We start from the raw sequence: 23,634 nt of genomic DNA, 5'->3' as shown, positions 1-23,634 counted from the left end.
ATTTGTATCATAGTCTATTATTATTATGATTTTGTCTTTTTAGGGCCGCATCTTTGGCATATGGAGGTTCCCAGGCTAGGGGTCAAATCCAAACTGTAGCTGCTGGCCTACACCACAGCCACAGTAATGACAGATCCAAGCCACGCCTGCATCACAGCTTATGGCAACACTGGATCCTTAACCCACTGAGTGAGGCCAGGGATTGAACCTGCATCCTCATGGATACTAGTCAGATTTTTTTATGCTGAGCCATGATGGGAACTCCTGTATCATGGTTTAGATTCCACATATAAGTGATATCATACAATGTCTGTCTTTCTCTGACTTACTTCACTTAGTATGATAATCTATAGGTCCATCTATGTCACCACAAATGGCATTATTTTATTCCTTTTTTTTTTTTTACTTTTCTAAGAGCATATCTTTTAATTAAGATGACTTTTCCTCAATACAATTTTTTTCTACTGTACAGCATAGTGACCCAGTTATGCATACATGTATGCATTCTTTTTTCTCCCATTATCGTGCTCCATCATAAGTGACTAAACCCATTCTAAAAGAAATACTGAAAGGGCTTTTCTAAATTAAAAAAAAGAAGAAGAAGAATTAGGATGGAGGAAACTACAATTGGAAAGCAGTCACTTAAATAAATAGATCTAAACATGAAGATGCTAAAAAAAAAAAGACAAAATCATATACTGTGGAGAAGGAAAGTAAGAAAATATAGATTCTTTTTTAATTTCATTCCTTTTTATTGCTAAGTAGTAGTCCATTGCACATATATATAAGGCGGTCTTATTTTTTAATCAACTTCCCTGCCCTGCTATTTTAGACACATATGAATGCACCATAGCAGCTTTAAAACACAACGTCTAATAGCTTTTCCTTAGCATCACGGATGGATGAAAAGGTTTAAGGAGAGAATAAGGATCTGTGATTTTGAACTTTATATATACCTGTTATTATTTAATAATATATAATCAAGAACATATGCAATCATTGCTTTTGACAAATCCCTTCTTATACTTTTTGATATAAAGAAGCCTCTTAGACTCAAGTGGGCAGTCTGGAAGGCCTGTGAAAGGACGGTTTCTGTGACACCAAAGGTAAAATCCATACAAGAACTTGTAAATGTACCCAAATTATGTTAGAGGTGATTTTCTCCAAGCTTCTCCAGTCTCAAGTAGGCTATTTCAAGAAACCAGGTTTTGAGTTTCTTATATCACTCCAAAATGAAGTCCAGGAAAGAAATAGTGTTTCAGTTGATGTTCTGACCTTTCCTCTTTCTGGCATGTGGCAGTCCACAGGAAATGTCATAAATATCAATGGACCCTTTCTAAAATATTTTAAAGCTGGTATCTGCCATAGTTCTCAAGGCACACAGTGTATGCATATACCATATAGATCTAAGAGCATATCTATGAACCAACAGTTTCAGACTGAGAAACACCAGCCTGCAGTCTTACTACTGTGCATTTTTAAAGCAACCCACAATCACTGCAAAAAGACAGAGATCCTGCTGTCAGAATGTTCATTCAGAAGGGCTACAGAGAATTATATTTTAGGCTAGAAATTTCCTCAGAACCTATCTATGTTCTTGAAAATAAAAATAAAACAAATAGTAACCCATCCATGAAAACGAATTAGAAAGTATCCTAAGAAAAAGAATTTGTCATATTTACAGAAGATTTTGGAATACCATTGTCCATCCTCAGCAATGTTTAGGACAATGAGTGAGGCCACATTGGAAGCCATGTGGCCTATAATTTTACTGGCGTGATTTTCCAGAGGGGTCACATTTGAAACTGACCAGCAAAAGATTCGTTGGCTAGGAAGGCATCCTGAAGTCTAGATCCTTATCCTGAGATCCATGGCTAAAAGGCAAAGTAAACCCCCAGGCACCACACTTAAGGAGAAGTCATGCAACCACCCTCAAACTGTTACTGAGTCTCTCTCCAACAAAACTTTGAACTCGTCCAATCTACTAAAAAACTACATATTCATGAGCATTGAACATGCTAGTGGTTCAGGGTGAAATTCTCCTGAATCCTAGGTTTCCATCCAGAGTGACTTTTGTCTACAGCAATGACTAACTAAACACCGCAGCTTTTTAAAGGCTCCTGCGATAGAGCTCTTTAATTACTTTTGTTCCCTCATAAGCTCTGTCTCTGGGGATAAGTGTGCTTCAGGCATTGAAGAGTGTTCAAGGGGGAAACATTCCCAGGAGCTCAAACTGGACACAACTTGTTTTTAAAGGCTTAATGTAAACATCTAGCTGCCGTCTCATTAGCAATTCCACGAGGCAGAATAATGCCTTTTAGTCTCATATCCGCCCAGTGTTTCTTCTGAGCTTCCAGTTTGATTGCTGGTATTGTTCCTGCTCCCACCCCCACCCTGGTGCTCTGGGCACGCTCCCCTCCCAGTCTGATCCCCTAACTTCCTCCTCCTGCTCCTCCTTCTAACACTTCCTCTTAACCAGTTCTTCCCCTACTGAAGATAGGCAACAGCAACTCACAACCAAGTCTCCTTGTACAGGGTAAGCCTGAAGGATGAGAGACTGGCTTGTTAGGATGGGAAAAACTAGTTGAAGAATCAACACTAACTATTTCTCTTGGAATATTCCTCCTTTGCCTCTTCCTGGAATTTTGTGACTGACTTCTACCCTTTCTATGAAAAGCTCACATTCTCCTCAGTTCCTGCCCCACAATCTTGCCATAGATTTTTCATGAAAAAAAGTTCAAGAGGTGTGGTGTTATTATTTTAGGTTTTCTTCATTTTTAAGATGACTCAGACCTAAGCCATTTGCCTGACTGGTTATCCTCCTTTGAGAAATCACACCTGTTTAAACAAGTTTGTCCAAATCATTTATGTATGTGGTTGCTGATTATTTGTACAAGTTCTGAGTCGATGACAATACCTTCTCATTTATAAAGGCTCGAGAGGACTCTCCTGGACCTCTTCTCTTTGCCTCCGTCCAGACAGACTCCTGGTGGGGTTTATGTCGATTCTCAATAAATGGAACTTAAATAAGCACAGAGACTGGGCAAAAGATGTAAAAGGTAGGATTATTTATACTTGGAACACTGCAAATAATAAACATCTGCACATAAGCAGTTGCTTAAATTAACATTTAAAAATTAGAAACAACTTCCCTTTTTCCTTTTGCAAAGGAGGAGATGATAGCTTCAGTGATTCTTAGGAAACAATATGAAAATTTACTTGCTTAAAAAGTAAATTCTGGACCATTCTGAGGTTCCTCATTCAGTCTAATTGAGGGTGCTTCTGTTCCAGAGGAATTCCTGACAGTGTTTGAGGATGGGAAGGCCAAAGCAGGAAAAAGACAGAAGAAGAAACTAGAGACCTGGAAAGATATGTGCCAGTTAACCCTTCTCTGTCCTCCACTGGCTCCCTGACTAAAGGCACATTGATGTTTCCAGAGATGTGCATCCAAAAATGAATGTCAAAGAAACTTTGGCCAAGTCAGCTGCATTGCATTTAGCACTGCACAGGGGGACTGTGTGTCATCCAGACTCCCAGGTGGGATGTTTGTTTACGGGGTCAAAGCAAGAATTGGACAGAATCAAGTGGGATGACTTTCTCTAGGGGGCCGAGAAGTAAAGGTTGGGAAGGTGAACTTGGAGGGGCAGGAGTATGGTCAGAATTGCCTCCGAGCATTCAGGATGAACTTTTCCAGTTGCAAAACTCCTCAGCACTCGTCTTCCATTCCCTGTGGCATTGGCAGCTGCCTAACGCAATCACTGTGTTCTTCCCCAGGTGAAGGGGAACAAAACGCCTGTATTAGTTCTTCTGTGCCTCCTCTGGAGGGTGCATACAGTCTCCTGGACACTTTCCTTGTGTGCAGAAGGAATGAGTGCTTTAAAAACAAGTACTTCTTGGGGCTCAACAGAGACTTGCATTTCTTTGAGACAGTGAAGTACTTGAGCATCAAACTCAATAAAAGAGAATTTAGTACCAAGGAATATATGCTTTTAAATTGTGAGAAAAATGTCAGAATATTTATTACAAATGATGGTCAGGATAGGGTAGCAGCAGCAATTAATGCAAGATGAGTGAAGGTTGGCTGTGTTGCAGGTACTGACTTAACCTCTTTACCTGTGTCATCAAGTATTCACAATAAACCTCCTGAGGCAGGTTCTATGGTTATCCCATTTTACAGATAATCATGCTGCAGAGTTCTCAGAGCGTTTTCTCACCAAGAAGACCATTAAACTTAGCACTGAACAAAGCCATAGGAGTGCCTGCTGGGTTTTGTTGTTGTTCTTTTATTTTTTTGTTTCATTAGTTACCCAGCCCTTATACCAGGTTTACTATGTGGCAGGTAATGATCTAAGAACTTGAAAAGTATTAACTCATTGAATCCTCCTGACAACCCTATGAGCTAGATACACTTATTGTCATTATGTTGAAGTCATGGAACTCGCACCTCAAGTGATAAAGCATCCTACTCAAGGTCACCCAACTCATAAGATAAGGGAGTGGGGCTCTGACCCCATAACCTGTCTGAAATTTTCAGAGAGAAAATGTCATACCAGCAGTTGATGCTTAGGCATTTCTACGTACTTAGTTAACTTGCCCAATTTACTGGGGCAGGGACGGGTTGTGGAGTGTGGGGGGATTGTGAAGGAGAGGTTGACGAGGGCAAGGACAAGCCTTTTTTGTGTCTCTTCTTCTCAGACCAGCATCATGAAGGCCAGTTTCCCCTACTCCAGCACTGACACTGCCCACCTTGAGCTCTCATGCTAGGAGAGGAAATTAACATTTGTTGATAGAGTGTTGAGCATCTGGAAAGCCTGTGGTTGAGAGGCCTGACCTCATTAATATAAGAACCTAAAAATATCTCAAGTAGGGAGGGGATGGAGTTTAGGGTTTTGAGAAAGAAAGGAAAGTAAGCAAACTCAAGGGGAGGAAGTTGGTTCATTCAAAACAAAGAGGATAAGTTAATGAGGGTTATTCAGGTGGCAGAGGCCATACTCCACTTCTACCCAGGTCATTTGGATAATACGACCTCAAGTAGGCAGGTGTGCAAAGGAGGCTGAACCCTGAGTGCTGTTTATAGATGAGAAGCTCCCACAAATCTTCTGGTAAGACTTATTACTGACCAAAAAGAGCCAATGATCTTTGAAGGGCCAGTAGCATGGGCCTGGAGCAGAGGGAATGGCAGCCACAATGAACTAGAAAATGGTGCCCCTCAACTGCTGGTTAGTAATATCCCTGAGGTTTCTATACGCACCCCCAGAGGGAGAGAAGACTAACCTTCCTACTAAATGCCAGAGACTACATTTCCTGCTAACAATGACAAAAGGGCCCTGAGTCAGATTTGTATTTATTTTTTTCAAAAAGCAACTTGATATTTTTGTCCATTGAATATCACAGAGCAAGACATGGAGGGATATTGTACATTCTCTTTCATACTTTTTGATTGTCTGTTATTTATTGCATAATCCCAAGTTTTTCCCTAGTTTAATGCTGATACTAATAATTTCAAAAAATAAACCAGTTTCTAATGTCCTTCCTTCTGGAGTCACGTTGTGAATATCTATAAATCAAAGATAAAATGAATGACTTGAACCCTGTGTGGCAGTGGCAGAATCGGACATCCACTTCTCAAAATCCATGGTTGCTTCTTCTTCCTGGGTGCACAGTTAAACAACATTTCCCAGCTTTCCTTGCAGTTAGTGTGGCCCCATGACTGAGTTCTAGCCCGTGGAATGTGATCAGAGGTGAGGGGCTCCACTTCCAGAAACAGCCCATTATAAACCTCCCAAGCAATCACCTCCATGATCTCTCCCCCTCTGGCCACCTAGAACAGAGGGGATCCCAGAGTAACCTGGGAATCTGCATGTCACAGATGGCAGAGGCTCCTTCAGTCCTTATCCCTGAAGAACACTGAGAAATGATGCATTAGCAGGGCCTGTCCACCAACAAGAACATTCACAACAGAGTGAACAGAATGAGCAAGAGAGAAACTTTTCTTGTGTTACGTCATGGGAATTCTGGGTTTTTTTTGTTACAACAGCTAGCATTAGCCTTGCTAATAAAATCAGAGTGGCTGAAACAACAACCATAAAAACTAACTCCCCTCGCATGTAATCGCATACTCATGTCCTTTGTAATGAACATCTTTAAAATTACAGAACAGATGTAGGAAAAGAACCGTCTAAATTTAAAACTCAGTGTCAAGTTCATATTTAGGCTGCCTATAAATGTGTTTTGTTTGCCACACAAAGCATTCTACTTTGCTTGAATTCATTGCTAACATTTATAAATGGTATTTCACAAAAAAATTGGATTTTCACCTTCAGAATAATTGGAGGATTTGGCCAACGTGGGCTTTATTCTTCCTTTTATGTTAAGTCATGCACTTTCTAGATTCACATGACTTATTCTGGCCATCCTCCCTCTCCTGCATTACTTACTTGGCCTTTAAATGCAGTTGAATTTGCCTGCCGGATTATTATAAATAGCTGGGGATTAAAAAAAAATGCAATCTAACCAGACTACAATTACAATGAGTAAAAATTACTGTAACTATTGCATGTTATGCCCTTGGCTTCTTTTGATGGAAATTATAGAAGCAGCCATATAAAACCCATGTGTGCATTTGCTGATCTGATGTTTTTGGTAGGTTCTCCCCCACCCTGACTATAGCTCTCAATATTTCCTATATGAAATCCAACATAAAAATCTCATTTCAGAATTAACTCATTAGAAAATAATTAGTAACATCTTTTCCTCATAATGTATAAGAGCTATTTATCTGATCTTTTTTTCCTGTTTTGCCTTTGGCTGTTATGAAGATCAAAGCTATATTTCTGTTTCAGCTATACTGCACGGGAATTTATGACTTATAGACATGAATATTCTATTTTTCTCCTTTTATTGCTATTTTATTTCACTGTATATGTTCTCAATTATAGTTATTTATATACTTTTCAAAATTCAATGATTTCATACTTTTATTTCTTATAGGCCATCTCAAATTCTTTGTGAAGTTAGAGTATAAATAGATAAGTATGGTTAAATTAAACATTATAGTTAATGTTTAATAACAGTATAAAATTATATCAAGAGAACAGATAAAGTTTAAAATTCATAAAATGCCAGGCTATATCTATTTAATACATACATATTTATTTGACTTTGTTTTTTCCCTTTTGAAAATGGGATGAGGTGATGAATAAATAATTTCTTGGTATTTATGGGTGATTTACTACAAACTCGAGGGACAATCTTTATTTGTTGTTGTTTTATTATAAAAAATTAATGCTAACTAGCAGCCAGTAAATACAGATAATATGTTCTCATTTACTTGTTTATTCCTCCACAAGGCATCTATTGAAGACCTATTTGTGTCAAGAACTATGTGTAAATAACTCCAAGTCTCAGATCTTGGGAACTCAACCAAAGGCGTGAAGGCCAAAAGAGAGATCCATAGAATGTTCACTAGAGGGAAGGTGAGTTACTGTCTGAGGAGTCAGGAGAAGTTTCTCACCTGGGTGACAGGTGTACTCTTTGTTGAAAGGCTATTAGGGGTTGATGTAGGGGGAAGGGCCTTATTGGTGATGGGATGGAGGCCTGAACCTAGAGGAATCCCCAGTGAATTCCAAATCCTCAAGTCAGAACCACTGTTGGTGTCAAGTGGCCATAGCGGAAGGGAGAGAAGGTCAGGAAATGAAACTGGCAAAGGAAAAATAGGAGGGTCCTGGTCAAGGTCCTTACTTGTCATTATAGTTATTTATTCTCATATAGTCAATGAATGACTCTGAGAATTTGAGGCAGGAGACCTATGAACTGAATCTATAGTCCATGGAAGTAGCTCAGGAAGAACTGCCCAGGGCACTTTTACCAAATCAGTCTTATTATTTCCCTTATTTATTTATTTTTTAGCGGCTGCACCTGTGGCATATGGAAGTTCCCAGGCTAGGGGTAGAATCAGAGCTGCAGCTGTAGGCCTGTGCCACAGCAATGCCAGATCTGAGCCATGTCTGTGAACTACATCACAGCTCATGGCAACCCCGATCTTTTAACCCAATAAGCAAGGCCAGGGTTTGAACCCACACCCTCATGGATATACTAGTTGGATTCTTAACCCACTGAGCCACAATGGGTGACCGAGGATAAAGAGAGACCGAGGATAGAGAAGCAAGTGAGAGGGTTGAGTCACACATCCGTGTCCTGACATCCTACGTGATCACTTGCTAGAGACGAGGCACAGAGGACTTGGCCCTAGCCTTTCTGATAGTCAAAATAGCCCTTGATAGAAACACAGAATTCATGGAGTAAAAGGAAGCCCAGTACTTGGTGGAAGAGCCAATATTCCTGGTGCAAAAATTACAGAAATACATATTCTCTGGTAGAATGATAAATATCCTCCATAATAATCTGATAGCAAATACATTAATAAGCTCCATAGGATAATTTTGTATAAAATCTTCCCAAACTAAGTCATTAGCATCATCCTACCGCCTCCTTCTCATCCAATAAAAGTGATCCTAGGGCAACTTAATGTGGTCTAGAAATGTGGCTTTCTGCTGAACTCACTTAATTCAGGAAGGATTTTAGGGTATCTACCTGAAGGAAAAAGACCATATTTCAGGTACTTCTTTCTGATGTGTTTCCTTTCTTCCAAGCTTTTTAAAAGCTAAATATGGAGCCCAGAAGAACACTCCTGGTTAGCCCCCCGCCCCAGAGGGCAGTCAAGCACAGGGCTCTCTGGTAGAGGTGGTCCACTGGGCTGGGACTAGAACTGGCATCTGTTGTTGGAAACTGTGGGACCTGAAATGATTCTTCTTGAATTGAAAGGCTTCTTACCCTGCTTCACCCACTTACTCATTGATGGACTGATTCATTCATTCATTCAACAAATACATATTGAAAACCTACTTGGCAGACCACCTGAATTAGATCCAGTCTGTACTCTCAAGAAACTTACAGTCAAATCAGGGGTGAAGACGAAGAGGCAATTAAATTACAAGGAGAAAGTTGTACAAAAGGCTTTAAGAGACATTCTCCAGGGGAAGAAATGAGCTGAGGAGCCACTGACAGGACACGAGATTCTGCTCAGAAATTAGTCTTGAGGGAGTTCCTATTGTGGTGCAGTGGAAACAAATCCAACTTGTATCTATGAGGATGTGGGTTTAATCCCTGGCCTCGCTCAGTGGGGTCAGGGATCTTGTGTTGCCCTGAGCTCTGGTGTAGGTCGCAGACAGGGCTCAGATCCCATGTTGCTCTGGCTGTGGTGTAGGCCGGCAGCTGTGGTTCTGATTCGACCCCTAGCCTGGGAAATTCCATATGCCGCAAGTGTGGCCCTAAGAAGGAAAAAAAAAATTAGTTTAGAGTCTTTTTAATCAACTTCCTAGCACTCTCTATAAACCAACTGGTTGCTAAAATGAGATACTTTATTTGAGCAGATAATTAACCAGAACCCCATAAAAATTGTGGAACCGTTACCGAAAGAGTTCATCTTGGAAAAACTGATGAACTCTTGGAAAAAACATTTTTTGAACCTTGGTATGTGTCAGGCACTCTGCTCATTACTTCATATGCCGTATGTCACATATATGTTTCTATATCCTCCACAGCACCCCATGAGCTAAGTAATGTTATTAGCTTCTTGCCACAGATAAGAACAAAAAGTTAGTAACCTTTGTCGTGTCATGTAGCCAGAGTAACAGGACTAAGTTTCCAGATCATTGCCTGGCTCCCTCTAAGGACCCTTTTGCCTGACTGGGTAGAAGGCAGGAGTCATGCCTTTAAACCCCCCTCATGATTCATATCAATAGCTTATCTTTCCATTCTCCATAATGGAAGTGTATGACTCTCACTTATCTTAAAGTGATTTGAATTATTAAGAGAACAAATAAAATGTGATTTCTATTAGATGCTTCTGGGAATAGTATAGGGTGAGCTCTGTGTGAGCACAAATGGCTATCAATTTTTAAAGATCAATGCAGCTTAGGATCAAAGGGGAAAATTCTGGAAACAATGCTGTTATTCCCACCTGATTTTTTGACAAGAAGGTAGAGAGATCATGCTGCAAGTCTATGTTGAAATATGTGGGCCTCTAAACTCTATATTTTTTGAGAGGATGTTGGTATGAAAAGCCCAACCTTAACAAGTCTATGTTTGAAGAGATGCGTAGTGGGCTAATAGGTATTTACAGAAGAAGTAAAACGATTATACCATGTTTCCAGGCAGGTGGATAACAAAGATCAGACACATGCAGTGGTTCTGAAGTAGCTGGAGTGGCAGGCATGGTCCTGGGATACTTGTTTGGCTTAAACTTATCATCTATAGAAAATGAACAAATAGAGAGTTCATAATAGTGGTAATGAACCCGACTAGTACCCATGTGGATACGGGTTCCATCCCTGGCCTCACTCATTGTGTTAAGGATCTGTTGTCGTGAGCTGTGGTGTAGGTTGAAGACGAGGCTTGGATCCTTCGTTGCTGTGGCTGTGGTGTAGGTTGGCAGCTACAGCTCCGATTCGACCTCTAGCCTGGGAATGTCCATATGCCATGGGTGTGGCTCTAAAATGACAGTAAAAAACAAACAAACAAACAAACAAAAAAAACAAATAGGACTCAGGTCTGGCTAGAAAGGTGAAATGAACCTCCTGGGCGGCAGAATCTAGGCTCCCTTAATTTGACTGAAGAAACTCATGCCTTAAATCCTTGCCACTCAATCTGCCTTCACTGGTGGATCCTACAGCTCAGATCAGTGGTTCCCACAGCAATTTTTCGTGCCTTGGCTTTTTGAGGGGAAAAAAAAGACAAATTAAGTTTAATTAAATAAGATCCTGATGGCACCCCAAAGTTTTATGTTGAATACTGCCTCATCGATATACTATTAGCTATTTAACCACATGTTGCTTGGCAGGATCCATTTAATGGCCCACAGTTCAGAGAGTACCAGCGTCAGATGTTATAGCAACCTGCTGGTGTGCAGTGAGGACTCCACCACCCTCCCCTTCTAAGCTCATGGAAAAATATGGCGGCAATACTCACCAATAGGATTGGAAAGCCTCCACTATTCTTCTATGGTTTTCAGCCTCTCCTGATCCAGCATGTGGGAGATGAGTCACAGAGTAACCACATAAAGGGTCAAAATGAAAGGTCAAATACTTATTGAGTCCAGATAATCAAAGATGGGATGCAGAGAGGGGTTAACTATAATATAATCAACTAATGCAGTAAAAATGTTTCCGAGATTTATCACATAGGCAGCCGTTCAGTACCAGTGGGTTCTGTTCATAATCTCTGAGGAATTTTCCATGTAGATTAACACGTCTGGCTCTAAAAGAATGGCCCACAGGGAAGGAATTTCCCCATTCCTTATGGACTCCAGGTGGGGCTCTCTCAGAAGTCTCTCAGGCTGATGAACTTGGCCATGATGTCTGCAGATTGTAATAAAGTTAAACGATCATAAAAATTAATGTATTGTTACAACTGGCATGTGTGTTGGTGTATATAATCAGGAAAATTTCTGAAATAAAAGTGGAATCAAGCTTATGAGAACAGGGGCCCTGGAGTCAGAATATCTACGTTGACGTCTTTGCTTTGCTCCATACAAGCTGTTTGCTGTGAGCAGGCCTCTTACATTGACTCACTTTCTTCATCTGATAAAGGAGGAGTAATACCTGCCTCACAGGAGTGTTGTGAAAACTACGTGACATAATGTGGGTGGGAGCATTTATAAAACTGTAAATTGTTGTGTGACTCTAAGGTGTTATTAATTACTGTCACCTTACCTTCAAGTTAGTCACGACAAACTTTAGGAAGAAAGCAATACTTCTGGAGGACACTGAAGTATGGGATTTAGAGAGGAAGCAGCCTGAAGATCGTGGACCAGGGGACCACACATGTCCTGTGTGCCACCATCCTGGCTTACTGGTCTAAGAAGCAGGGCTGGAGATGCTTCCCAGAGGTGGGAGCACCAGGAGGGAGAAGTTGGCCCCCATAGGTGAGATGCTGGTCAGGGACAATGCTGCTGGTGAGAGCAGAGGGTCTAGGCTGAAAGCGATGGGGATTTTAGCAGACAGTACAGTGCTTCTCAGATATTAGCCATCATCAGAATCGCTGCAGGACTTGAAGAACATATATTGCTGGACCTAGCTCCCAGACTTCCTGATTCAGGAGGTGTGAGATGAGACCTCAAATTTGCATTTCAAATCTCAGGTGACTCAAATGCTTCTGGTCCAGGGGTCATACTTTGAGAACTACTTGGATAATGCTAAGTATTATAGCTTCTCAGCAGTAAATAAGCAAATCCTACTCTGACGAGTGTAAAGAAAAGGGGAAATTTCAAGTTAATTAGGATTATTTGATGGTTCCTCAAATGGACAGGAGTCAGATTCAGAAATAGACAGGAGATAGAGCAGTTCTGGTCCAGCAGCACAAATTCCCTCTCCATGGTGCTTGGATGTCACTGGTAGGATATGTCAGTTCTAAGTGTTTTTCCTTTCTCGCTTCACCTGAATTAATATTCAGAGTCCAATTGGCATAGGGCACATGCCCAATCCCCAGCTAGTAGTTGATAAAGTACTTTGAGTTATAGGCCCCCTGAGACTGCAAGATGGAAGAGACACAGCTAGAAAGGTTATCAGGGTACTGTTGAGAAAGGTGTGTTAGTGGTTGCTTAGGTAGCCAAAAAAGCAATAACGATAAGCAGCCCACATCCTCTATCATGGTAGGAAAAGACCAATTAGCAAAGTCTGAAATTCTAGGGGAAAGGAGTCCGCCCTTGATCTAAATTGGTGGCTCTTATATATCCTTTACTTTGTAAAGTGGTAGTCTGTAGCTTCTTTAGAGAAGGAAAGGAAGAAGTTAAACGAACTCTTTGGGGAAACTCTGTCATGGATACTCACTGTGATCCCTTCATGCTCTACGTTTCTGACTCTGAGCATCAGGACCACTCTTTCCCAGTTTAAGCATGTTTTTAGAAACTCCTGAATTCAAAAACACACTCATCTATCCTACAGCTTAAAGCACCCTGTATAATTCATGGGAAGTTTCTTCTTCTGGATATTCGTAACTGTTTAGTTTATTATAAAATATTTTGAACATACAGGGACAGTATAGAGAATAATGTTAACACTCAAGTATCTATCACCAAGTTGCCCAGATTACCCTTTTGAAATAATCCCATCGAATACTATAGAACTTTTGCTCTGGTCAAATCTTGGTGTTAGTTTGACCAAGAAATGAGCTGGCCATTGGAATGGAGGTGAGGGGTCAGGGAAGCAAAACTCTGGACTACTACAGATAATCATATCATCAATGACAGTGGATGGAACAGAGCTGAGGATTTATATTCCCTGTATATTAAAACTAGACAAGCAATAGATTCAACAATTTGGAAGACAATCATTTTGAAAGGACTTTTTTTCCTTTGACACCTAGTCTTGATTCAAATTGCCCTACCAGGAACAATTATCTTTAAGTTATTATAAACACTCACTTCAAATATTTGTTCAATCCCATACAGGTCCCTAAACAGATAGGAATCTTGTGGGAGGGAGTGATAAAAATGCCCAGAGCATGTTAGACCTTTGGGTGGCTTGAATGTGTGCCCATGTGTGCACTGGGAGGAGCGGCAACCATTTGTAATCTTTTAAAAATATAGGCTGTGACTAGGCAAATTGAAGTTCATGGGATGAGATTCTAATCTTCAAAATATTAGTAGTGACAACACTCTCTGAAATGTCAAGACTTGTACTTTCTTTCCATGTCATAGCTATGCCTTTAATTATATAATAATATAATTTAACTATTGGATTCTAAAAGAGTGAGCTCTGAATAAAAAGGAGCCTAGACTTTAGGTTATTAATTTTTGTGTAAGGACCATAATCTCCTTTAGATACACTTCTACTGAAATTGAAGTTTCCCACCACTGTATTTTCTTTCTCTGCTATGTTTTCCCTCAATTACCACTCTAAAGAATCATTAACTTTTGTCCCTTCCATCTTACATCTTATAAGTATCAATTTGAGATTAAAGTAATGCCTTATGTAACTGGCATTTCTTTTTTGGTTAATTTTTAATTAAAGTAGATTTACAATGTTATGCCAATTTCTGCTGTATAGCAAAGTGACTTAGTCATACATATATATACATTCTTTTTCTTATGTTATTTTCCATCATGGTCTATCCCAAGAGATTGGATACAGTTCCCTGTGCTGTACAGTAGGATTTATTGTTTATCCATTCTAAATCTAAGAGTTTGCATCTACTAACCCCCTAACTCCCAGTCCATCCTACTGCTTCCCCATCTCCCCCTTGGCAACCACAAGTCTGTTCTCTATGTATGCAAGTCTGTTTCTGTTTTGTAGATAGATTCATTTGTGTCATACTTTAGATTCAACATATAAGTGATGTCATATGGTATTAGTCTTTCCCTTTCTGACTTCACTTAGTATGAGAATCTCTATTTGCACTGACACTGTTGCAAATGCCATTAGTTCCTTCCTTTTTATGGCTGAGTAGTATTCCGTTGTATATATGTACCACATCTTTTTAATCCACCTGTTAAAGGGCATTTAGGTTGCTTCTGTGTTTTGTCTATTGTGAATAGTGCTATGAACATAAATATGCATGTACCTTTGTGAATTATAATTTTGTCCAGATGTATACCCAGGAGTGAGATTGCTGGAAGTTAGTTCTATTTTTAGTTTTCTGAGGAATCTCCATACTGTTTCCCATAGGGATTGTACCAGTTTATATTCCCACCAGCAGTGTAGGAGGATTCCCTTTTTTCTACATGCTCTCTAGCATTTGTTATTTGAAGACTTATTAATGATGGCCATTCTGACTGGTGTGAGGTGGTACCTCATAGTTTTGATTTGCATTTCTGTAGTGATTAGCAATGTTGATCACCTCTTTATATACCATTTGCCTACCCGTATATCTTCTTTAAAGAAATGTCATTTTTTGATTGGGTTATTTTTGTTGTTGTTGTTGTTGTTGGGTTGTATAAATTGTTTGTATATTTTGGAGAGTAAGCACTTGCCATTTGCATTGTTTGCAACTATTTTCTTTCATTCCATAGGTTGCCTTCATTTTTTTATGGTTTCCTTTGCAGTGCAAAACCTTGTAAGTTTGATTAGCTCCCATTTGTATATTTTTGTTTTTATCTCTGTTACCTTGGGAGACTGACCTAGTAAAGCATTTGTATGGTTTCTCTCAGAGGATGAGAGAAAGATATTCTCTTCTAGGAGCTTTATGGTATCATGTCTTATGTTTAAATTTTTAAGGCCTTTTGAGTTTATTTTTGTGCATGGTGTGAGGGTATGTTCTAGTTTCATTGATTTACATGCAGCTGTCCAGTCTTCCCAGCAACACTTGCTGAAAAGAATATCTTTTTCCTATCTTATATTTTTGCCTCCTTTGTCAAAGATTAATAGATTGTAGGTTTCTGGGTTTACTTCTAGACTCTATTCTGTTCCATTGATATGTGTGTCTGTTTATGAACATATACCACATTATTTTGATTACTGTAGGTTTGTAATACTGTCTGAAATCTGGGAGAGTTATGCCTCCTGCTTTGTTTTTCCCCTCAGGATTGCTTTGGAAATTCTGAGTTTTTTATTGCTCCATATTAATCGTTAGCTTATTCTCATCCTGTGAAAAATGTCTTGATAGGGATGGCATTAAATCTGTGGATTGCTTTGGATAGTATGACTGTTTTAACAATATTAATTCTTCTAATCCAGGAGCATAGGATATCTTTCCATTTCTTTTGAGTCCTCTTTAATTTCCTTTATGAATGTTTTATAGTTCTCAGCATGTAAGTCTCTTACCTCCTTGGTCAAGTTTATTCCTAGGTATTTAATTTTTGGGGTGAAATATTAAAAGATATTTTTAAAATATTCTGTTTCTATTGTTTCACTGTTAATATATAGAAATGCAAACAACTTCTGAATGTTAACCTTATGTCCTGCTACTTTGCTGAATTTGTTGATCAGATAGAGTGGTTTTTGTGTGGATTCCTTAGGGTTTACGATATGTAGTATCATGTCATCTGCCTATATGCCAGTGATAGTTTTACCTCTTCTCTTGCAATTTGGATTTATTTATTTATTTATTTTCTGACTGTTGTGGCTAAGACTTCTAATGTTATGTTGAATAAATGTGTTGAGAGTGGGCATCCTTATTCCAGATTTTAGCAGGAAGGCTTTCAGTTTTTTTATGTTGAGTATTATATTCATGGCTGTGGGTTCATCATAAATGGCTTTATGTTGAGATATGTTCCCCCTATACCCACTTGGCTAAGAGTTTTTAGTTGTTGTTGTTGTTGTTTGGTCATGAATGGTTGTTGAATTTTGTTAAGTGCTTGTTCTGCATCTATTGAGATGATGATGTCATTTTTAACTTTTGTAATGTGGTATATGACATTGATTAATTTGTCTATGTCTAACCATGATTATGACCTTGGGATGAACCCCGCTTGATCAATGTATAGTGATCTTTTTTATGTGTTGTTAGATTTGGTTTGCTGAAATTTTGTTGAGAATTTTTACATCTAAATTCATCAAAAATATTTTTTTTGGTAGTGTCTTTGTCTGGTTTTGGTATTAGGGTGATGCCTTCATAGAATGTCTTTGGGAGTGTAACTGGCATTTTTAAGGAATAATATTTCATAAAGTAACTTTGCCAGGGATTTAGAGTAGGCTCTTATAAATTCTAAAATAACCCTATTTTTAACTTAGCTGTTTTAGCAATTCATTTTAATAAAATCCGTACAAGCCATTGAATCAGACACTGTGAGAGGCATAAAGAAAAACAGCCTTGTCCCCTCTTCTCCAGGCACCCACAGTCTGGGGGAAAAGATGGCCACATCACATACATAATTCCATTGTGGGTCACAGTGTGACAAGTGACAGAGGACAGGTGAGAAGAAGCGCTGTGAAAGCATCAGGGAAGGAGAGGTCACTTACAGCTTGATGGCCAGAGGAAACTTCCTGGAAGGAACAATTTTGATGAAGAATGGGAAAAATCTGGCAAACACAGTGGTGGGGACAGATGTTTCAGGTGGAAAGAAACTGTGAGCACAGAATGCAGGGCAGGAATGTGTGGGCATACTTGGGGGTCATGGACGTGTGTTGCAGAGGAGACAGAAGAAGGGGTCAGGCCCTCATTTTCAGTTGATACATGCCAAGGCCAGGAGGTTGGACTTTATTCTGGGATAATGCACAACCATTGTCTTCCTCTAGGCTTTGGAAGAAGGGGAATGACATGATCAGAGTAAAATTCAAATCAGTTCAGCAAAATGTATTGAGCCATTGCAGAGAGCCTGTGTGCCCTGGTGTAGTGCACACAGACACACATTCTTGGTACTGCCCTCAGTTACCTTCAAGTCCAGTGGAGGACAGAGGTATAAACAGATAACATCAATACAGTGTATTTTGATGGAGTTCCCATCATGGCTCAGTGGAAATGCATCTGACTAGCATCCACGAGGATGCAGGTTCAATCCCTGGCCTTGCTCAGTGGGTTAAGGATACAAGGGTGCTGTGAGCTATGGCATAGGTTGCAGATGCAACTCAGATCTGGCATTGCTGTGGCTGTGGTGTAGGCGAGCAGCTACAGCTTCAATTCTCCCCTAGCCTGGGAATATTCATATGCTGCAGGTGTGGCCCTAAAAAGACAAAAAAACCCAAAAAACAAAAAATGTATTTTGAGCTAAAAAAGATGTATGTACAGGGGGCTATGAGAGCCAAGAGAAGGTAATCTGGGGGTAGAGAGGGAAGTTGCTCCCTGATAAGAGTCTTAAAAATAGAGTAACATTTAATTGGATAAAGTGGAGCTGGAAAGAGAGTCCAGACCACAAGGACACGGAGAGCCCCACCCAGCATCCGTTGTGTAGAGAAAGACAGAGGTTCCATTTAACTAGCCTGCTAGGTGCGAGGCAGAGAGTGGAGCAAACCAGAACGGGGAGATGAAGGTAGGAGTGGTCCTGGGGAAGCCTCCCAGTGTGGCAGCAGAGCAGCCAGGAGGGCCCTGCCCACTGCAGCAGGGGTACACTTGGGAGGCATAGCCCAGTCGGGAACTTCAAACTCTGCATATTGACTCCACACACTTATGGACATTCCAGTACTTCCTGCCTGACAACTCTTATGAACACTCTGGGTAGTTTCCTAACCTTAAGCATCATCGCCAACACTCCCAGGAGCCTCTTGACCTCCTATGAAAGAAGAACCCTCACTCCATCCGCAGGGCTCCATTCCTACCACCTTGGGCCCTTAGTCCCACATCTCTATTCTCTAGTACATTGAGTGAGTGTTAACCTTTGGCTCTCTTTGGTTTTCTGCCCACCCCCACCCCCAAAGCTTACTCTTTTATCCTTTTGCTCCTCTGCAAACAGGGCTTCATCATGTGAGGGCATGTGGGTGGGGCAGTAGGCAGGGGTAGTGGGGGCTGTGAACCTGAATATGTCATTAATTTGGGGTCAGCAGCAATAAATGAGATATATGGGAGTTCCCTGGTGGCCTGTGTGATTAAGGATTCAGCGTTGTTAGTGCTGTGGCACAGGTTCGATCCCTGGCCTGGGAATTTCTGTATGCTGCAGGCATGGCCAAAAAATAAATTAATTAAATAATTGAGATATATGATGGTCAAAAAGAGCTAGGAATTGGAAGTATAATGGAATCAAGACACAGAAGTGAGGTAACTTGTAGACGCATACTCAGAGCCTGACAATTAGCTAAATGTTGGATGGAAGCAGAGACAAGTGGGGTTTTAATACTGCTTTGTAGTTTGGATCTAGAATGCCTAAAAGTGGTGAGATAGTATTCACCATGCCTGGGGAGAACAGAGGAATACATTTAAGAGATGAGAACAGATATCAAATGTGACTTTGTTGGTGCCGAACCTGGGGTATCAGCAAGAGATTCCGGTCACATTTAGTGAGCATAGCACTTTAATTTGATGCACTGTACCAGCAGTCTCCAAACCTCTGTGCTTAAAATATCACTCATGGACAAACGCCACTGGGAAATGACATAGTCTGACCCTTTCTTGGAGATTGATTGTATACTGATTAAGGTAAACATATTTAACTTAATTTTATTTTGAATGCCTTTTTATTTATTTATTTTTTTAAGAATACCTATTAACATCATTTGGAATGTTTTTTTCCAGGAACAGTGTTTAAAGAAATGCTCATTATAGCACTAAGGAGGTGTAATCAAGAATGATTTAGATAGAAGGAACTCGGTGGGGGTGGAGGGATTGCTTATTTTCATGGAAGTAAGAGTTGGGAGCATTATGAACTGATGAATCACTCAGAGTGAATGAAGGAAAAGAGAAGGTTGGAGACAGAAGTTTTGTAAATACTGTTTGACCCCTCCGATGGCACGTAGGGAATATAATTTGGAGAGGCAGCAAGTTGTCATAGCAGAAGCCTGCATTTCGGAATCAACATGTGTGGCGAATGATCTCTAAGACTCTGTTTTCTTATCTGAAAAAACAATGCTCACCTGTCTCAGCGGGATTGAGATTTGAAATCAGTTACATATCAAGCACCTATCCAATAAGAGTCACTGTGTGCACTCTCAGTAAACACTATTATTAATATTATTTTCATTTAAATATTCTTTTTTTTGGGGGGGGGAGCTATTTTAGGGCCGCACCCTCGGCATATGGAGGTTCCCAGGCTAGGGGTAGAATTGGAGCTGTAGCCACTGGCCTACACCACAGCCACAGCATTACTGGATCCAAGCCGTATCTGTGACCTACACCACAGCTCTCAGCAACACCAGATCCTTTACCCACTGAGCGGGTCCAGGGATCAAACTCACATCCTCAAAGGATACCAGTTGGGTTCATTAACCACTGAGCCATGAAGGGAACTCCTCATTTAAATATTCTTGGTGAGTTGAAGCAAAATACTGGTGATTAGGCTGCTCTATCATAACCTGAATATTGAACAGTTACATAGGAGAAATTATGGTGGTTGGTATCAATACCCTCATACGAGGGAACACGTCCCATTCAGACATGCCTGGGATGGGAACAGCATGGTAGCGGCAGAGGATCCACAGAAGCGAGGCAGTGGAAGAAGACACCACAGGAATTTCCCTAAGGCGCTCATGAGCATGTTTTTCTCATCAGTTTTTCATGAAGAGATGCTGGAAGCTAATAACTGAACCTTAGCGAGTATCTCTTCTAGCAAAATACTGAGCTAAAAACTCCCTGGGCAGATGGCTGTAGGTATCCATCTGGCAGGAGGTGACATCCTCTGACAACAGTCATTACCTGGCAGCCTGAAGGGCAACCCTGGGGGAGAGGCATCTGGGACAGGATACTGGGCTAATGAGATACACTTCTGTCACAGGGTATGTCTCACTGTCACAAATTCAGGCCTTAGTCAGGTTCAGTATTGGTCAATTGAACACACAAGGCCAAAAACGCTTCTGAATTTAGATTTAAAAACTCTATTAGCTGCTACAGCAGATGAGCATTTCTCGACCCTAGCACCAAAATGGGGCAATTACTGCAGTTTTATACAAATCAGCTCATGGCACACCCCGATGGCATGGTGACTAGAATTTATTCTTTTTGCAGTCTTTTCCTGCAGGAATTCTGGGTTGCAGCCTCTCCGGTCTCAGATTGGTCTGAGTTTGCTCTTATTCAGACTGGCTCCTAAACATGAGTGGCAGTGTTCTCAATCAGGAAGCCATCCCATGGCACCCAGGATGTGGGTGAAGGAGACATCTGAAAGGATGGCAAACTCCTCTTTGGGGAAACACTTAAAGGCTCAGGGTTGTTCACAACTTGGGGAAGGAACAGTGGCAGCGCAACAAGGACGGCTTTATGCATGTGAATGCACGGGCCATTTTGGCCAGAGCTACTCCTTAGGTGTTCTCTGAGGGAAGACAGGCCAAAGTATAAAGGGCATTTTCCCTGTGGCCTCATAGGATGTCTCTCTCAGGGGAGAACTTGTAGCAGAAAATGGACAGTTCTGTGTCTCATTTGTTTATGTGGTCACTTGTGTGAAACTCACAAGACTGAGGCAAAACAAATGTACATAAAACAATGCTGCTCAAAATAATTTCTGAAGATGAGCAGTAGCATCGGAGTCTAGCATCACCTAGAAGCGCATAGTCTCAGGTCCTATCCTAGGCGAATATAAAACTCCAGGCAATTTGTTCTTAAAAGTTTTCCATGTATTTCTTGATGTGCTAAAATTTAAAGCACTGCTCTAGGCCTATATGGGAGGGATCTATAATTTCCACTTCCATTCTCTCATTAAACTGGTCTGGCTTGCTTAGCCTTCTCCCCTAAGTTTCCAAGTCTTTATCCTGGTGGTACCTGATTCAACCATCTGGTTACTCATAGGAACACAGTTTTGTGATTTTTTTCTCACCAACACAAAGCAGAAATCTATTTATGGAAAGTAACTCCATAGAGGCAATACAAACACTGATTCTTAGCCTCGTGAGTAGGTTTACAACAGAAAGATCACAGAACTTCTGAAAAATTTCATTTCCATAATCACAGTGATATACATGAAGGAATAAAAAGAGGAGAAAAATACTTACATGGGCTTCAAGTTGCTCCTGGGAAGCTTTCACTTCGGCTTGTAATTTCTCAGTGAACTGAATTGGAAACAAAGGGTGTAACGCTTCCTTTTACATATTCAAAGTATTCCAAGGTAAATATGTACTAGTGCTCATATCTTACAAATGGCAGCATTATCATCTCAGCTAGTTGTTTTGAAAATCATCATTTAAAAAATCATCAAAAAGAAAAAAGAAACTCTCTTCTATTCTATGGAAGAACCTAACAAAGTCCATGTGTATATTAAGAGTTAGGAAAGGATTAGGAAAAATAAGTTTTATTTGAGGTATTACAGGTAAATCATATATTATATCATATATACACAGGTGAGGGACCAAATGTGTTTGTATTTGCCTTTGGAATATATGAATATGTTTTTATGTGAAGAAATATATCTATGTCTAAATACAAGTATTTCTGTCTATCTATCCATCCCAAAGGCAGATACAAAACAATATGAGTTGAACAAGAGATAAATTTTTTTTTTTGTCTTTTGTCTTTTTTGTTGTTGTTTTGTTGTTGTTGTTGTTGTTGTTGTTGCTATTTCTTGGGCCGCTCCTGTGGCATATGGAGGTTCCCAGGCCAGGGGTTGAATCGGAGCTGTAGCCACCGGCCTATGCCAGAGCCACAGCAACGGGGGATCCAAGCCGTGTCTGCAACCTACACCACAGCTCACGGCAATGCCGGATCCTTAACCCACTGAGCAAGGGCAGGGACCGAACCCACAACCTCATGGTTCCTAGTCGGATTTGTTAACCACTGCGCCACGATGGGAACTCCACAAGAGATAAATTTTTATAATGACACATATGTAAATGTCCAGAGATTGGTGGGTTCCTTTAAAATAATTTACTGAAAGTATACGAAAAATTTTCTGATGGACTTGTTTTACTATACAGAAAGGAACTATTCCTCAATTGAGTTCAACCTTGAAAACTTAAAAACATTTTTATAAGAAACACAACTTACAGAATAAATAGGATAGTCAGCTTTTATGGTCCAAAGGAATACATATCAAACAACTTTAAAAATATCACCAGGAGGGAGTTCCCATTATGGCTCAGCAATAGCAAACCCAACTAGCATCCCTGAGGATGCGGGTTCGATCTCTGGCATTGCTCAGTGAATTAAGGAGCTGTGGTTAGGTCACAGATGCGGCTCAGATCTGGCATTGCTGTGGCTGTGGCATAGGCCACTAGCATCTATAGCTCCAATTCGACCCCTAACCTGGGAACCTCCATATGCCACAAGGACAACTCTCAAAAGACCCCCCAAAAAAAAATCACAAGGAAATTTAATTTTTATATGTGAATATTCATCAGGGAATACAAATATTGTTTCTTACCATCTTGAATTTACCATATTAATTTCCAACAAACCAAAAATAACGACAGAATTGTCAGTTTGTATAAGTTAGGTAACTTTTAAAATAATTATTTTTCTTTTATAACATACCTGGGCTTTTGCAAGAACCATTTTTTTTGCTCAGTTCCCCATTGTCTTCCTTGTGATTCAAAGCCTCTATTTTTCCCTCCAACCAGGAAACTTACTCAAGCAGTTTTGAGTTTGTTCTTTCAGAGGCTGCAAGCTAAAGACATTTGCTTGTAAGGGTATGGAAATACAGTGTTATTTTTCAAGCTCCTTTTAAAAGTCCAATTTATAAATGAATTGTCTTCTATCAATATCTATGAAATATGAAAATGGCCTTTGAAACTTTCCTTCTAGTTGACAAATGATTGGTCTAGAGAGATAAGGAAATAATGTTGGTTTTATTTATTTTTTCACAACAAAGAAATTTTTTGGGCAGGAGAAGAGACCACAAAATTATAGCAGGGAGAGGGATTTTATAGTACAACAATCTCAATATTCATTTTTATTATGTTTCAAGATTGTACTTTATTTGTACAGCTGAATCTAAAATCTGTATTGAGATTCCTGAATATAATCAAAGCCATTTATGATAAACCCACAGCAAAATAATACTCAATGGGGAAAAACTGAAAGCCTTCTCACTCAAATCTGGAACAAGACAGGGATGCCCACTCTCACCACTGC

The 23,634-nt window shown here is 40.1% G+C and overlaps 1 long non-coding RNA gene and 1 pseudogene across 2 annotated transcripts in view; both read right to left on the bottom strand.

Annotated features, from left to right (window-relative positions):
• Positions 1–7,133: 7,133 nt before the first annotated feature.
• On the bottom strand, positions 7,134–10,593 carry LOC146405733 (uncharacterized). Its single transcript, XR_014838751.1, has 2 exons — positions 8,847–10,593; positions 7,134–8,787 (listed from the first exon to the last, which is right to left on the bottom strand). It is a non-coding gene; the product is annotated as an uncharacterized LOC146405733 (long non-coding RNA).
• Positions 10,594–17,601: 7,008 nt separating this feature from the next.
• Positions 17,602–23,634, bottom strand: part of LOC146405732 (coiled-coil domain-containing protein 192-like) — a 37,619-nt pseudogene continuing 31,586 nt past the window's right edge. The window contains exons 3-5 of the transcript XR_014837180.1: positions 23,035–23,167; positions 19,752–21,617; positions 17,602–19,705 (exon numbers count right to left, since the gene is read on the bottom strand). The product of XR_014837180.1 is annotated as a coiled-coil domain-containing protein 192-like (transcript). The remainder of the gene's footprint in view (positions 19,706–19,751; positions 21,618–23,034; positions 23,168–23,634) is intronic.

The sequence above is a fragment of the Sus scrofa genome, chromosome 2 (assembly GCF_054392235.1).
Source record: "Sus scrofa isolate SSC_HxYL_T2T_F1_AM1 chromosome 2, Sscrofa_HxYL_maternal_Yorkshire_Landrace_v2.0, whole genome shotgun sequence".
Taxonomy (NCBI): domain Eukaryota; kingdom Metazoa; phylum Chordata; class Mammalia; order Artiodactyla; family Suidae; genus Sus; species Sus scrofa.
Note: the sequence above shows the minus strand (reverse complement) of the source record. Positions and strands in the feature narration are given on the sequence as shown.